We start from the raw sequence: 14,534 nt of genomic DNA, 5'->3' as shown, positions 1-14,534 counted from the left end.
TATTGGGTGATTTTGTTCTCTAATCCACTTAAATCTGCAAAATTGTGATTAGTACTTCATTTTGCCTCTGTGGGTTATTGGTCTAAGGGCTTAGGGTTTTTGCAATTTACCCTTTTCTATCTCAAAATCCCTGCGTTCTATTTCCTTGTTACTTTTTCCACTTAAGTGGAAGGGTCAGTCCGTCGTGAGAGAGGTCCCCCCTTTAAGTTTTGCCTTAGGTGGTTTTTTAATAATGTTTTAATTTTTCACCTTCTCCTAAGTTTTTATTTCTTTGTCGGGCTTCGTAAAGGTTGTGCAAGTTCTAATTGATCCAACAGTGCACACGATCTTGCAAAGGAAAGATGCATGAGGTATATGCTTCGTGAAATGGCAAAAAGGTGGTGGGCCTGAGTAAAGCAGTCGCAAGGAAGGTTAAAGGCCGAATATATTTCGGTAGATCCAATGGTCCGTGTTGTTTCATGATGAAAAAATGGGCGAGGTTTATCCTTCACGAAGTAGCAAAAGGAAGGCAGTGGGAACAGCGAAGGGAAGGCTTGAAAGATAAAAGAAGTGCATCTCTGAGAAGATCCAATGATGTGCGTTGTTTCGCAGCCCAAAGTAACATGAGGTTTACCTTTCACGAAGTAGAAAAAAAGAGCTGGTAGTTACGTGGTAGATGAGGTGGAAATACAACTGGATGTCTAGCCAAGGCAAAAGGTGATCTATCAGTAGGACACGTGGCTCCAAATGGATCGCGAGGGGCCCATTTGATTAAGCGGCAATATTGATGAAATCCACAGTTAGATAAGACATGTGGCGGTTTAGATATGGAGATTGACAAAGTTTTTGAGCGAATGAATGGCCAACACGTGGGGGCTATTTGCCAGAAATTGGTAGGACAAGTGGACTCCATGTAGAGGGCCCACTTTGAAGGTTAAAGGAGTTAAAAGCCGTGCATCTCAAAATTGATCCAATGATGCACGTTGTTTTGCAAGGTGAAGATGTGAGGTGATTAACCTTTGTGAAACAATGAAAACCATTAGCGATGAAGGTTTAATGCAGTTAGTTAAATAGACCAGTGGTCACCATGGAGAATAACAGTCGAGCGGGTGATAGAAGGTCCAACGGTCGGTGTTGTTTCAGAATAAAAAGATGCATGAGATTTATGCTTCGCAAAACAATGAAAGGAAGGCGGGGCCCATTTCTAAGTAGGATGACCTAGGTAAGGTAAAGAATGTACATGTTTTTCAAGATATGATGGACGGAGTTGTTTCACATGGTGAAGATGCAAGGTTTTTATCTTTCGCAAAACAACAAAAAGGCAAGACACTTAGAAAATTCTTTGTGGTCTATTGGAGCCACTTTTTGAATTCAATTGTGAATTGATTATCGAAGCATGCGGCTTAATGTTTTTGTTCAATGCTTAGTTGTTGTAATAAGCTTCACATCAGCTGAAACATTGGCATCATTTCAAAAAGTCTTACAAAGGAACTGGTGCACAAAGCGAATTTCTCTAGGCAATAAGTAAGTTCTGTATATTGCTTGACAGTTACAATTTGAATTGATATCACTAGGTGCTTGAATTCTCAGAGGTCTCTTTATGTTTAATTAAAATAACTGTAATTCAAAGATGGCACCACAAAGAGATTTCATAGGGAAGGTGAATTACCAGGAGCGAGCCATTTGTGATGACTTTTTAGAACATTTAACTATGTCTACTAATGTCGCAGCTAAAATGAAAGAATTAGTGCCCAAGGCTCCCCGTCTGAGAATTGGCGATGATTTGTATGACAAAGGGAATTGGTTAAGGGATTCATAGATAGAGATATCAGGTCTGGGACATTTCAAAGTGGGATTTGGCTAGAGAAATTCCTCTGCTCCAATGAATAGTATATGGGAGTTAGATGTTGGAAAGCTCATAGTCCCTGGGGTTTTCATGGATGTGGACCTGTTGACACAGATTGCAAATAACTATGATCCTGTTGCCAGGTGTGTTAGAAATGTAAATGGGGGATCTTTAATTGAGATAAATGATGATGAGTTTAGGAAAGTGTTCAGACTCAGTGAGGTGTCAAATTATTTAGAGCCCATTAATTTTGAAACACTTGCACAGGTATAAAATGTGTAGAGAGATCACCTCAAGAGTGGCCCTTTGAAAGATTTTTTTGTCAAAATAGGAGGACTGACTGTTGTAGGCCCTAGCACCATGGAACCTTTCTCTCTAAATATATTTACTTTGAGGGCTAAAGGGATGTATTGGTCCTTATGTTAGATTTTTGGGGAAGATGTTGAAACAACCATGCCAACCCACTATATGCTCATGATAGCATAGATTTTGAACCCATCCTTGGCAGTAACTTTTGACTTTGCACCTTATCTCATGGATGCCATTCATGAAGGGTTGATGGGGATAAAAAATGCTAAGGTAGAAAAACCTTTTGGATGGTATTCTCTTCTTATGCACATGTTTTTATTCAAAGGTGCTGATTATTTTGCTAGTGAAATGGACCTGATTAAGGAAAAGGATGATGAGGAGATGCCTGTTCAATTGTGGAGCACAATTTTGTCTTGGGATAGAGAGGATGCGAGTTATTTTAAGTTTGATAGATGTTTTTCATCTAGGCTTAGGATCCTCTTGTACCCACAAAACCCTAGAATTCCTGAAACTCTCCTTGAATTCCTTAGGCCTAAGGAATTATCTCAAGTTATTAAGATTTCTCATAATTGGGGTGATATCTACTTGTACCCTATTTCTACTATGTTCAGAGTCTATGGTTTCAGAGGAACTCCATATTTTCTTCCCTATCAAGTCCCATTGAAGATAGGAATTGCAGAGTTCTTGAGGCAAATCGGAGGTTCGCAAGAAGCAAAATTAACAAATAGGGGGAAAGGGACAATTTTCCCAACTGTCACCATTGCACATCAATTTGTAATCACCAAGGGTGGTTGGAAACATTTTGATGATTTCTTTCAACCCTACAGGTTGTCTACTGCAGTATCAAGGTTTGTTGACCCTGAAGACTTTTTTAATGGTATGTTCAAGAAGAGAGCCGTATGTAAAGGCAGACCACACCAGTTCCATTTCCCTGAGGATTTGATCAGAAATGAATTCAACTTGATGAAAAGGAATTGAGAAAGGAAAAATGGATAGCATATAAAAGGGCTCTTGATTTTATCCACCAATTTGATATTGGTTATGACCCTTTGTCTAGTTTTACTCCCTTTGAGGAAAAAGCTAAATTCTTGATACTTTATTTTGAAGATTTAATACAAACCTTAAAGGAGAAAAGGGAAGTTATATTGAAAAATGATCCTGAAAAGGCTACGTTGGTTCTAGCCAAGCTTGCCTTTGCTAAGGCCCTCCCTCCAGGTGAATATGTGATGCACAAGAGGCCAAAATACAGTGTCCTAGTGCCAGTCAGGGGTGAGCCTTCTACTTCAAAGGGGAAAAGAGCAATAGAAGATGTAGTTGAAATCCAAGATTCTCCTAAAAGGAAAAGGGTGGGAAAAGAGGTGCAAACAAGTGAGCCTTTATACTCTCCATCCCAATCCCCAATCCATGTGGGAGATGAACATGCAGTGGATGAGCAATTATCACAGTTAGGAAGTCTTGGGGAGATTGCTTGTATGTATGAAGAAGTATAAGAAGGGATGTGTGAAGAGCCACCAAGTGCTGAAATGGATTTGATTGTAGAGGAGTTTAAGGGAAAAGAGTTAGACCCTATCATCAAACAGGCCAGTGAATAATTCCTGGCTGATAATAATTTTGTTACAATAGGATCTTTCATGCAATTTATTTGGAAGCAAAATATAGAGAGATTCAAAGCCAAGTGTGAGAAGAGGAAAAATGAACAACCCCACAAAGATGCATCTGTAGTGGAGGAAGAAGTAAAACAAGAAATGATGATAGAATTCAAAACCATTACTCCTGAGAAGGGGAGAGAAATGGTAGCAAAAGTTGGTGTACTAATTCTCCCTGAGTAGGATATAGCAGATGCACTAGTCCTTGAAGAAGTAAGGAAAGAAACAAATCCCTTAGAAGGAGTGACATTTAGCAAGGACCATGCTGCTTTGGTCATGTGGTCTATAAGGAGGGATGAGAGTAGAAAGTGAAAGGACACTTCAGGGTCCAGCTACCTTGGAGGTATGATTGTGAAAAGAGTGTAGGACATAGGGGTAGTATAAGCTGCTAGCACAATGTTGGAATCAACAAAATTCAGTGTGGCAGAAGCCAAGAAGGAAGCCAAGGAAAAAGTTGACCTCCAGGTAACACTAGAGACGATTCTAAAGGCTTATAATGAAGCCAAAGGAGAGATAGCCCACAGGGATAGTATCATTGCCAAGTTGAAGAATCAATTAGTAGGGCAATACCAGAAAGGTGAATCTTCCACTTTATTGATTGCCTCCTCTCTAGCAAAACCTCCACCCACCAGTCCAATCATTGAATTTCCTCCTTGTCTTATGACTTCTGGTTTTCAATCAACTGAGAACATACAAGATGAAATGGAAAAGTTAAAGTAGGCTCAGGCCTTGTTTGCAAGTAAATATGAGGAAAAGGTCAGGGGAAAAATCTTGAAGTTTGTTGACACAATAGGGGCTTCTATTATGTACATTTATATGAAAATAATTTTGAACATGTTGACTGATCTAAAAGAAGACAAGGCTACTCTGGAGCCAATTTTGAATAAGTGGATGCCTAGAGAGGTGGATTTGGAACTCATGTGTTCATCTTATGAAGAGGCAGAGGCTGATGCCAATATTAAATCCACTTGTGAGTTAGTAAAAGGCATGACCAGGTTAGTAGAGGGAAGAGCTAGGGTAGAGAGAAAGGCCAACTTGTGTAGAAAAGAATATGCTAATCATAAGTTTGAACTATTTCCTGAGGGTTTTGTTAGTTCAAGTCAGTTGAAAGATGAAAAGGTGTGGCTTGAAGAGCTATGATATAACTTGTCTCAATGGATAAATGAATTCATCAATACAGATGACACATCTTTATTTATTCGAACAATTGAAGAAATTGAGAAAATAAAGTCACATTATGGTTTCTTGGAGACATAGGTTAAGCAATTAAGAAACACATGGAAAAGGTTGAATAAACTGAAGAAGAAAATTGTTAACTTCTCCTGGCCTAGTGATGACATTTTCCAAGAATGGAAAAACCAGTATGCAGTGCAAGAAGCAAAGGTTCAAGAATAGTTAGAAGATGCTACAACAGAATAACAAACTTTAAAGCTGATAGGAATGAAAATGGTTGTAACAAAGTTTTCCTAGGAAAGTCCGAAGCTTGTTTTGCATCCATATCATTATAATTGGATACCAGGACTTTAGGAAAGATCATCACAAGAAATTGTAAAGAAACTCTGTTGAAATATATGTAAGGTTTTCTAGTTCTTTCAGAAATCACCTTGAGTTATGTAAGATTTTAAAAAAATGAATATTAATATACAGATCAAAACTTTTTGAGCCTAAATCTTCGTTGTCTTTTGGTGTGCATTCATTAATTTACTGATTTCTTTTGAATAATTTAGGGTTATTTGATTGAATAGGGATTGCAAGGAAATCTTACAAATATGTTTTAGGCTCTTCTCTTCAGGAGAGGAATTAAATATATGTGAAATATCTCTGTTAGTAAATCAATTGTTTGTTGGTTTGAATTTGATAAACGGTTTTTAGCTTAAAGGGAAATAACTTATATATATGTCAGGCATATATTAGGTTAATGAAAGCCGAAGTAATGAGATGTATGAGAATGTCCAGATTTGGAACTCTTGTTTAAATTGAGTGACTATGTAGCCTGGATAAGGCATTGATATCAGTGTTGGAGTTTCTTCTATCTTCCTTGGGGTCAAGATTGAAAATGAATACATGTTTTCTTTTAATGTTTCAGTATTATTGAGGTGATGAGATTCATAGGTTTTTAGCATTGGTTTACTGTGGATCTCATATTAAAATTGTGAAAGTATTCACAAGAGGTATACCCACCTGAGCTTTGAATAAGCTTAAAGTGTAGAAGGTTTTGTAGAAACCTTGTTATATATTTTTGTGGAATTCTATTTTCTTGTTGTCCTCTCCATATGCAATAGAGGTTTCAAATTTTCTTACAAAAGGGATTGGGAGAATCATAATTTGAGAACAACAAATGCCTACTGGAAATGGAGCAATATTTGAGAGATTACAATGCATAACCTCGTTGGAGCCCTAAAAGCTTGCTGGTAGCGAGGCTCTATCTAGGTTGCTATTGAAGTCAAAATAACCTACGTAGCTAGCCACATAGGATTCCAAGGGTCTTTGATAGCTATAAGAGTCAGAATAAACTCAATTGCACACACATAGGCAAAAGAAGATCAAAATTTCAAGAATTGATGGAGAATTTTTCTGCGCCTCCATTCATAAATCTTGGTTACATAGTGTGTTAGGTTGGATGGTCTAATTATTTTGAGAATGGATTGAACTCCTATCTCTGAAATGTTTCACACCTTTAATCTAATAAGTGCATTTCAGAATGAAAGACACACACACTCATCCTTGCTCGAATAGGAATTGCATTTTTGTCATGCATCCTGCATTAGCATAACTCATATAAAAAATTCATTGTCCCCATCACATTATGCATCATCATGTTAGGTCTACATACTTGGGGACATAACTAAAAAAATTCTAAAAATCATACACTGTCATGAAAAAATCGAAAAATGATTTTGAAAAAACTAAAAAAAAATCGAAAAAACGATCGTGAAAAAATCCTAAAAAATTGAAAAATAGTCGTGAAAAAAATCCTAAAGATTCAAAAAATGATCTTGAAAAACTCAAAAACACTCAAAAAATGACTCTAAATAATTAATAAAAACAATAAAAAAAGTGATCCTGAAAAATACCAAAAACAATCAAATAACAATTTAAAACTTGCATTAAATTGTCTCGCAAGAATCAAACACCCCAACAGATGTCCAGCAAACACTTCACATGAAGTTAAACAAAGGATACAACTAGCTTGTCAAAATGTCTACAATCACATTGATCAACTATCTAATCTATCAATTTATCAAACTATCAACGTGATCAACATCTTGTCTTAAACATAATCGTTACACTCAAAACCAGACAGATCGATCTTATACAGGGTCCAAAACTTTTGAAACCAAACATTATCAAAATCACACCAAACATATCAATGCAAAGGCATAGTCATTCTAACTGCTGAGTTTTGTCTATTTTGGTTCTCTTTTTATCAAATTGGTGAAGATCATTTCTTTTAGCTACTCAAGGATGTCCAAAAAGTGATGAGAGAAGCCATGATGGGCATGATCCTTTTCTTTGTTTGTTGTTTGTGGTTTGAACTAATGAAGTTATGGGGAAATTTCTCTAGTGGGTGTTTGTGATAGGAGCATTCAGCTTGTGAATTCCACACATACCTCGACCCCTAGTGTAATTCCCAAAATGGAGGGTTCATTCCTTGTCTGTTACGTGTTTATTTCTTTGCAATGAGATATCTATACATCTTGGTTCCTCATACCCTGGTGTAATAAGCTCCATTTTTATATAATAAGGCTCAATGATGATAATGTATTGCACTATGAATAAAGAAATGAAGACTTTCTCATCAAAATTTCTCTCATATCACCCATTATCACATCAAAATCTAACTTACAAAGATTGATTCAATTGATTGATTATCTTCTATCTATTCTACAACTAATAATTCTTCTAAGATCTTCAACATGTATTTTGAGACACAAAAATATATAAGCATCATCACATCACATGTTCATAATCATAATAAAGTTTTCATCAACCATTATGCATCACAACATAAAGCTACATCAAATCACTACATGATATCACATTCATATTGCATTCATTATCACAATAAAAAAATACATTAGACCATGAAGTTCACCATCAAAAATTTCATCAGGAATGCATATTATATATATCATATAGAAATGTGTCAAGATACATCGTATCTACAACATCAAAATCAATATCCAATCTCTCAACCTATACTTCCTCTATCAGTAGGTTCATCTCAACTAGCTCCAGCCTATCCCAATGATGCTCTAGGTGGACCCATCACTCCCCCACTGCTAAGTTTGTTGAGAAGTAGATCGACTTGATCTTCCCCCCCATGAAAGAACTAAAACTAGGTTCCTTCTGACCCTCAGGGATAGCCCTCTCATAAACATGTCAATAATAAATATCCTCCTATGCTGCAACAAAATATCTATCTTCCTGGCTACGTGCCTCCGTCACTGGCCCAAATAATTGATCATATGCATCCATAGTGATCTAAGTCCACCTAATTACATCATCTCTCTCCCACTATAATCGATCTCTATCAATAGCTATCCAATTTCTCTTCGCTGCCAAATCCTCCATCGCATGTCGATATTGATCCCTATCCTCCATCCGTCGCTGCCGCAAAGTAGCGACCAAGTCCTCTAAATGCCTAACCAGATCTCTCAATCCCTCCTCATCTCCTCTATCCACATCTACAGACTCTACAACCTAGAGCATCTCCACATCATAACCATCATCCCCACCCTCATCTCTATCGCTGCTCAATGACCCTGATCCTAACTCATCACTCTCATTAGAATTGCTCATGGATGCAGTCTCTCCACAAATATCCACATCCTCCCTATCACTATCCACCATCCCTACAACTGCTGCTATAAAATCTATACCTCCTTCATTCCTACCTCCTCCATCTCTACCTCCTCTACCCCTATCCTCTCCACCTCTCCCTCTGGGATCCCTGCCATGTCTAATTTGTTGAGCACCAATCAGATCAAAAGTAACTCGCCTACCAGATATCAGAATGTGTAAAATATGCCACACATCCTAAAGTGTGATAGATGCCTCACCAGTTGGTAGATGAAAAGAACATGTCTCTGAATGCCACCGCTCAACCAAAGCAGTAATCATAGCCTTGTTGGCTGTAATCTTAGGAAAATGCACAATATAATATAATCCAACCTGTCATAACAAAGCGGTATCCTCTACATCCAACTCATGACGTTGATCAAGACTATCTGGCCATGTCTGCCTAGCAAGAAGTACTGGATAATGCACCTGCATTTGGAAAATATAAAAATGAGTCAACTACATCATCAAAACTATCAAGACGCATAAACTGAAGGAAAAAAGGCCTTTATTATCAATTGTGATTCAATATTATCATATGTGAAGCAAAATAAAAAAATGTGACGTATTTATGCCAAATGCAAATTAAATGTATCATATGCAACATGATATAAGAAAATGTGATCCAAAACACTCAATTGTGATACAATTTTGTCAAGTGTGACACAAAGTTATCATATACAAAATAAAACATCAAGCGTGAATCGTTAAACTCAATTGCGACATAATTAAGTCAATTGTGGCAATATCGATACTTGGCGATATACATGAAAAATGAGAGACTAAAAGCTAATTATTTTTTTTGCAAAATATAGACAAAAACAGATAGAAAATTAGACAACTCACCATGCCACCAGTGTCGAGAGGTCTTTGATAAGATCGCACTCGCTCGGATAAATGCAACCTCTCTTTATGACCTGACATTTCGCTCCAAGGACACCCGAAGCTCTAATCTCTCTAAGAAATTCTCTTAAAACAAAAAATACAAATGAGCTCAAATCCATACCAATCCTCAATTTATAAGCTAAAAAATTAGGGTTTCTTAACATACAGGCCTGTGGACCCCTCCAGCTTCAACACAGTTTTAGACATAACAAACAAGATCAAAACTCTTTCAAACTTCATATTATCACTATCTAGCATATTTGCAAAAAACTGGTCTTCGATCCAAATTTTCAGACCACTTTTTCTAAGGGGACATTATACCTTAGCGTCATTGGGGCATACTGGGGCAGTTTTTTCTTTCCATTTTTCTTAGAAACAACATCGTTTTGACATTGTCTCAAAGAGGGGCAAATGTAGACACCTAAAAATGTCTCATTAATTCTACACTAATTATTCATCTATTTAATTAAGTAATTCTTTAATTATTTGATTAAACTAATTATTTCTTTTGATCATCACATTCAACACTTCTAATTATTCTATTTCTATTCTCGAATCATTTTACTAAGCTAACCATATCTCAATAATTAATTAAATATCAATTATTTAATTAATTGCAACATTTTCCTTAGTTAAATAATCTTTATTATTTAATTAATTCTATTTCCTTAGTTTAAATAATTTTGTTTAAATTATTTGAATTAATTAATTATGCCTCCAATTCCCCAAATTAAAATTTCAGTTAATTCCATCTAATTTCATTTCATATTTCCCCAAATTCGAATTTCACTTCATTTCATCTAATTTCATATCATTAAATTCACATTTTCCCCAAACCTAAATTTCAATTAATTTCATGTGCATTTTAGCATTCGAATGACCAAATTCAAATCCAAATTGAAAATGAAAATCAAATTCAATTTCAAATTCCTACAACACATGCTAAAATTATAATTGAGTGATCAAATCAGTTAACTCAGTTAACTCATCAATCATCCTTTTTATCTCAAAATCAATTCAGTATTGTAATCAATCAATTCAGTCATCTCCCTAATCTATTAAGTTCACTAATCAATCAACTGAGTTGACTAATCCATCTATTCAATTCACTCTTCAATCTATTCAGTTCACTCCTCAATCAATTGAGTTAACAAATCAATCAATTGAGTTCACTAATCAATCAATTTTAGTTATCTCTCAATCAACACTTGAGTTCTATTTCTTACCCCCATTATGTTGAAAATCTATAAATTCAACCTTTTTTCATCAATTCGATCTAGCTTTTCTAGAATCATAGAATCACAATCTTCAATATTGTTGCTTATTTTATGTGGGAAATCAAGTGCAATACCTAAGAGCCACCTATATCAACAACAATGGAGAAGAGAAATGGAAGCCTTGCTATGTCAATTGAGGGAGTCTTAGATAGATCATTTCAATTCAATTAATAATTAGCTTTATTTCATTGTTATTTAGGAGTAATAATTAGATTGTGATTCACTCTTTGATAATATGATTTATGCAATTTATGCCTATTTACTATTTGAGTACATTATCAATAAGGTCTTGAATTCTACTCCTTAATGAATAGCACTTTTCAATGTCATGCTGGGTTGACAATGATATTGACAAAAGGCTTTGGGATAATGATAGGGTGGAAAAGGTTTGGAGGTGTCAATTAGTTTGATGGGAGGAAGTTTCAACACATTTTTGTTCAATAATTGTGTCATAATGCTATGCAAAGATTCAAAAAGAGGAGTAAATTATTTTCTAAAATATTTGGATAAATGAGGCACACCTGTTGTTGTAGCTACTACTTGAGTATTGTTGTTGTCATTGAACTTGATGAATCCCTTGTTTAGTTTAAACTTTGCAAAAGGTTGTTGATCACTTCATTCTTATCAACCAGAACCATTGGAGGAGATTGCTCAAATTGACTCACTTGAATTTGATAGTTATGAAGCACTACGCACAACTACGTAAACTAAGTAAACTTAGAAAAGAGAAGCTTATCCCTAATGTCTTTTTGAAAATTAAAAATAAAAATTCCTTGAAAATCATGATCAAACATAGGATAAGAAATTTGAGAATACAAATGCTTATATCTACTAATAAAATCAATCAATTTTTCTTTATCACCTTGCTAACAATGAATCAAATCAGTCAAAGTAATCTTAGGATCAATATTATTGTGAAATTGTTGAATGAAAGCATTGACCAATTGTTGAAATGATATAATAGAATAAGGAGGTAAAGAACAATACCATTGCAAAGCTTTATCTCTAAATTTTTTAATAAACAATTTAGCTAAAAGTCTTTGATCATGAGCAAAATCACTACACAAAGTTTGAAATGTTTTCACATGAGTCAATGGATCACCTTTTCCATTATAAAGATCCAATTGAGGGACTTCCACATGTTTAGGAGGGACAACATGAACAATGTCATTAGATAGCGGGCTAGTTACATCAAATGTGGGCACCTTAAACTTGGATTGGTTCATTGAAGATATTGTTTTTGCAAGGATGACACAATTTAAGCTAGGATATTAATGGTTACTTTATTGGATGGGTTGAAATTAGATATGTTGGATTGGGATGGAGGAGTAACATTGTTAAATAAAGGAGGAGGTTGAGAATAAGGAGGTGGAGCACTATGATAGGTAGGTATGGGAGATGATTGGGTTACAAATATAAGACTCACAAAAGGATGTATGAAATAATATTGATTATTAATGTTGCCCCCTTGACTAACATGTATAGGATTAACATTTAGTGTGGAAGTAGACATGATTTTAGATGTGAAATTAGGCACACTAAGAATAGATGTATTCATAGGAATAGAATGATTAATTTGACTAGGTGCTTGTGTATAACCAAGGACTTTAACACAAATATTCATAGGCATGATATTAGTATCAACAATATGAGAAAGGCCACACAACAAATCAATGCAAACATTATCACTTTGAACAATTATTTTTAATCCTTAAATCAATGGGATAGCCTCACTTTTCAGGTATTGTTGATGCATCCATTGTTGAAGATTTTCAAATTCATTATCAATCTTCTCCAATTGGTCAATGAAAACCCTAGTTAGTGATTCACCCTCATCACGAGAATTATGTAAAGAATGAGAATAAATGACATCAATTGTCAGAATAGAAGAACTACCCACATTCTCATGAAACAAGTTATCCAAATTAGGCTCCATATCCTTAGTAATTAGACCTTGGGAAACCTTAACTCTACAACTTCTTCTCATGGGAATTTTACAGGTAGGACTAATAGTAGTAAAACTCATGCGCAAAGGAGGGAAATTTGAATAACCATGCATGAAAAGAAACACAGTGACATAAATATTTATCTTGTAGAAACCCAAATGGGAGAAAACCATGGTGTGAGTAGTAACTCACAAAATTTGTACTCTTCTGGAGTACGCCCAGTGAAGAGCCATTCCTATTAGGAGATTACAAAGACACTGTTAGGTGCCACCCAATTAAGGGATTTTGTCTAAGGAGTGTTAGTGCCTTTACCCTGTTAGAGGTATCATTGTCAAAAGGTCTTAAGATCATCAATTAAGATGACACTTGGTTAAGGGTTTTTTACAATGGGACCTGTTAAAGTCCACCCTATTAAGGGATTTTAGTTGCAATAGTTAGAGAGCAACAAAATGATGATTTTCTAGAGTGGCTACTCATTAGCTTGATCAGGTCACACTGAAGAGTCACACTATGTCTGCATCAATTGTGTTTGTTTTGCACAACACTGATTTCCTGAATACACCTTCAACTTTGTCCTTTGTGGATTTGTTGATCCTTGGATTCCATACTACCGGTACTCTGTCACTTGGGTCACCACTCTGTGGAATTCCACTCTACCGGTCCTCTGCCACTTGGCTTTGCAATCTCTTAAACTCCTCCTATATTCACTTTCACATTATCTCAACTCACTTCACCAACAACCATCTCAAGAATGAGATATGCAAATTTATTGACCCTTTAGTCTGTCACCAACTTTCCCTCCAAAACATCCCTTTCAAAATTTCATTATCATGCCTTAAATCACGTCTCCAAAATCATTGCATAAATCTTTGTCAAGACAGTCTAACATGCCAATAAGTCTGTCAGTTGACTGGAGAAGACTCCCAATTTAACTGAATGTTAACTAAACGTTACTAGTCTGTCAGTTAAAGACTTATCTGGTGTACCAATCAAAATATGTCTAGCTGATTTCCTCCTATATACCAGTCTACTATTTTCTTAGCCGGTGGACCTCTTCTATACCAATCTACTCATTGCTTCTCGGTCTACTTACTACTTGCTAGTCTACTCACTGCTTGCCGATCTACTTATTGCTTGCTGGTCTAATCACTGTTTATCTTGTTTACTTATTGCTTAGCCGGTTGACCTTAGTATCCTAGTATACTTACTACCGATGGACTAAAGACTTAAGAGATGATGTTGCCAACAATGACAACCATATTATTCACCAGTCATGCAAAACTACATCAGAATGCCAACAAAAGCTACCTTTAATTGTCAACCTAGGGACATGAACTTGAAATGGGATGCACTATACGTGCACTATGAGATTATTTAAGCTATTTTATCGATGTGTATAGGATTTTTTTTGAAATAAATAAACTTGGAAACATAATAGTGCTGAAAATAAATCTAAATGTACAACAATGGTTGCAAGAAATTGTGTAATAGCACAATAGTGTGTTGTGAGTTTTTCTACTATAACTATAAAAGCTGAAAAATATCTTAAGTGGCCCTTCTTAGATTATTTATGCTCTTGAATAAGTTCTCAAAACTCATACATAATTAACTCACTTCCTTGAAAATACAATATGTTGTTTTTATTAAAATTATTGTTGCTACTTATCTATTACTAGAGAATGACAACTCTCTAATACTAATTACCATCTAATACTCTTTGCTTGATTACAAATTTGAATATATAAGCTAATTGACTCTCTAACAGCCATCTAATATGTGTCTCATCATCCCTTTAAACAAGGAA

This window comes from Cryptomeria japonica, chromosome 4 (genome assembly GCF_030272615.1).
Source record: "Cryptomeria japonica chromosome 4, Sugi_1.0, whole genome shotgun sequence".
NCBI lineage: Eukaryota > Viridiplantae > Streptophyta > Pinopsida > Cupressales > Cupressaceae > Cryptomeria > Cryptomeria japonica.
The sequence above is the reverse complement of the archived record's forward strand: the minus strand, read 5'-3'. Positions refer to the sequence as shown.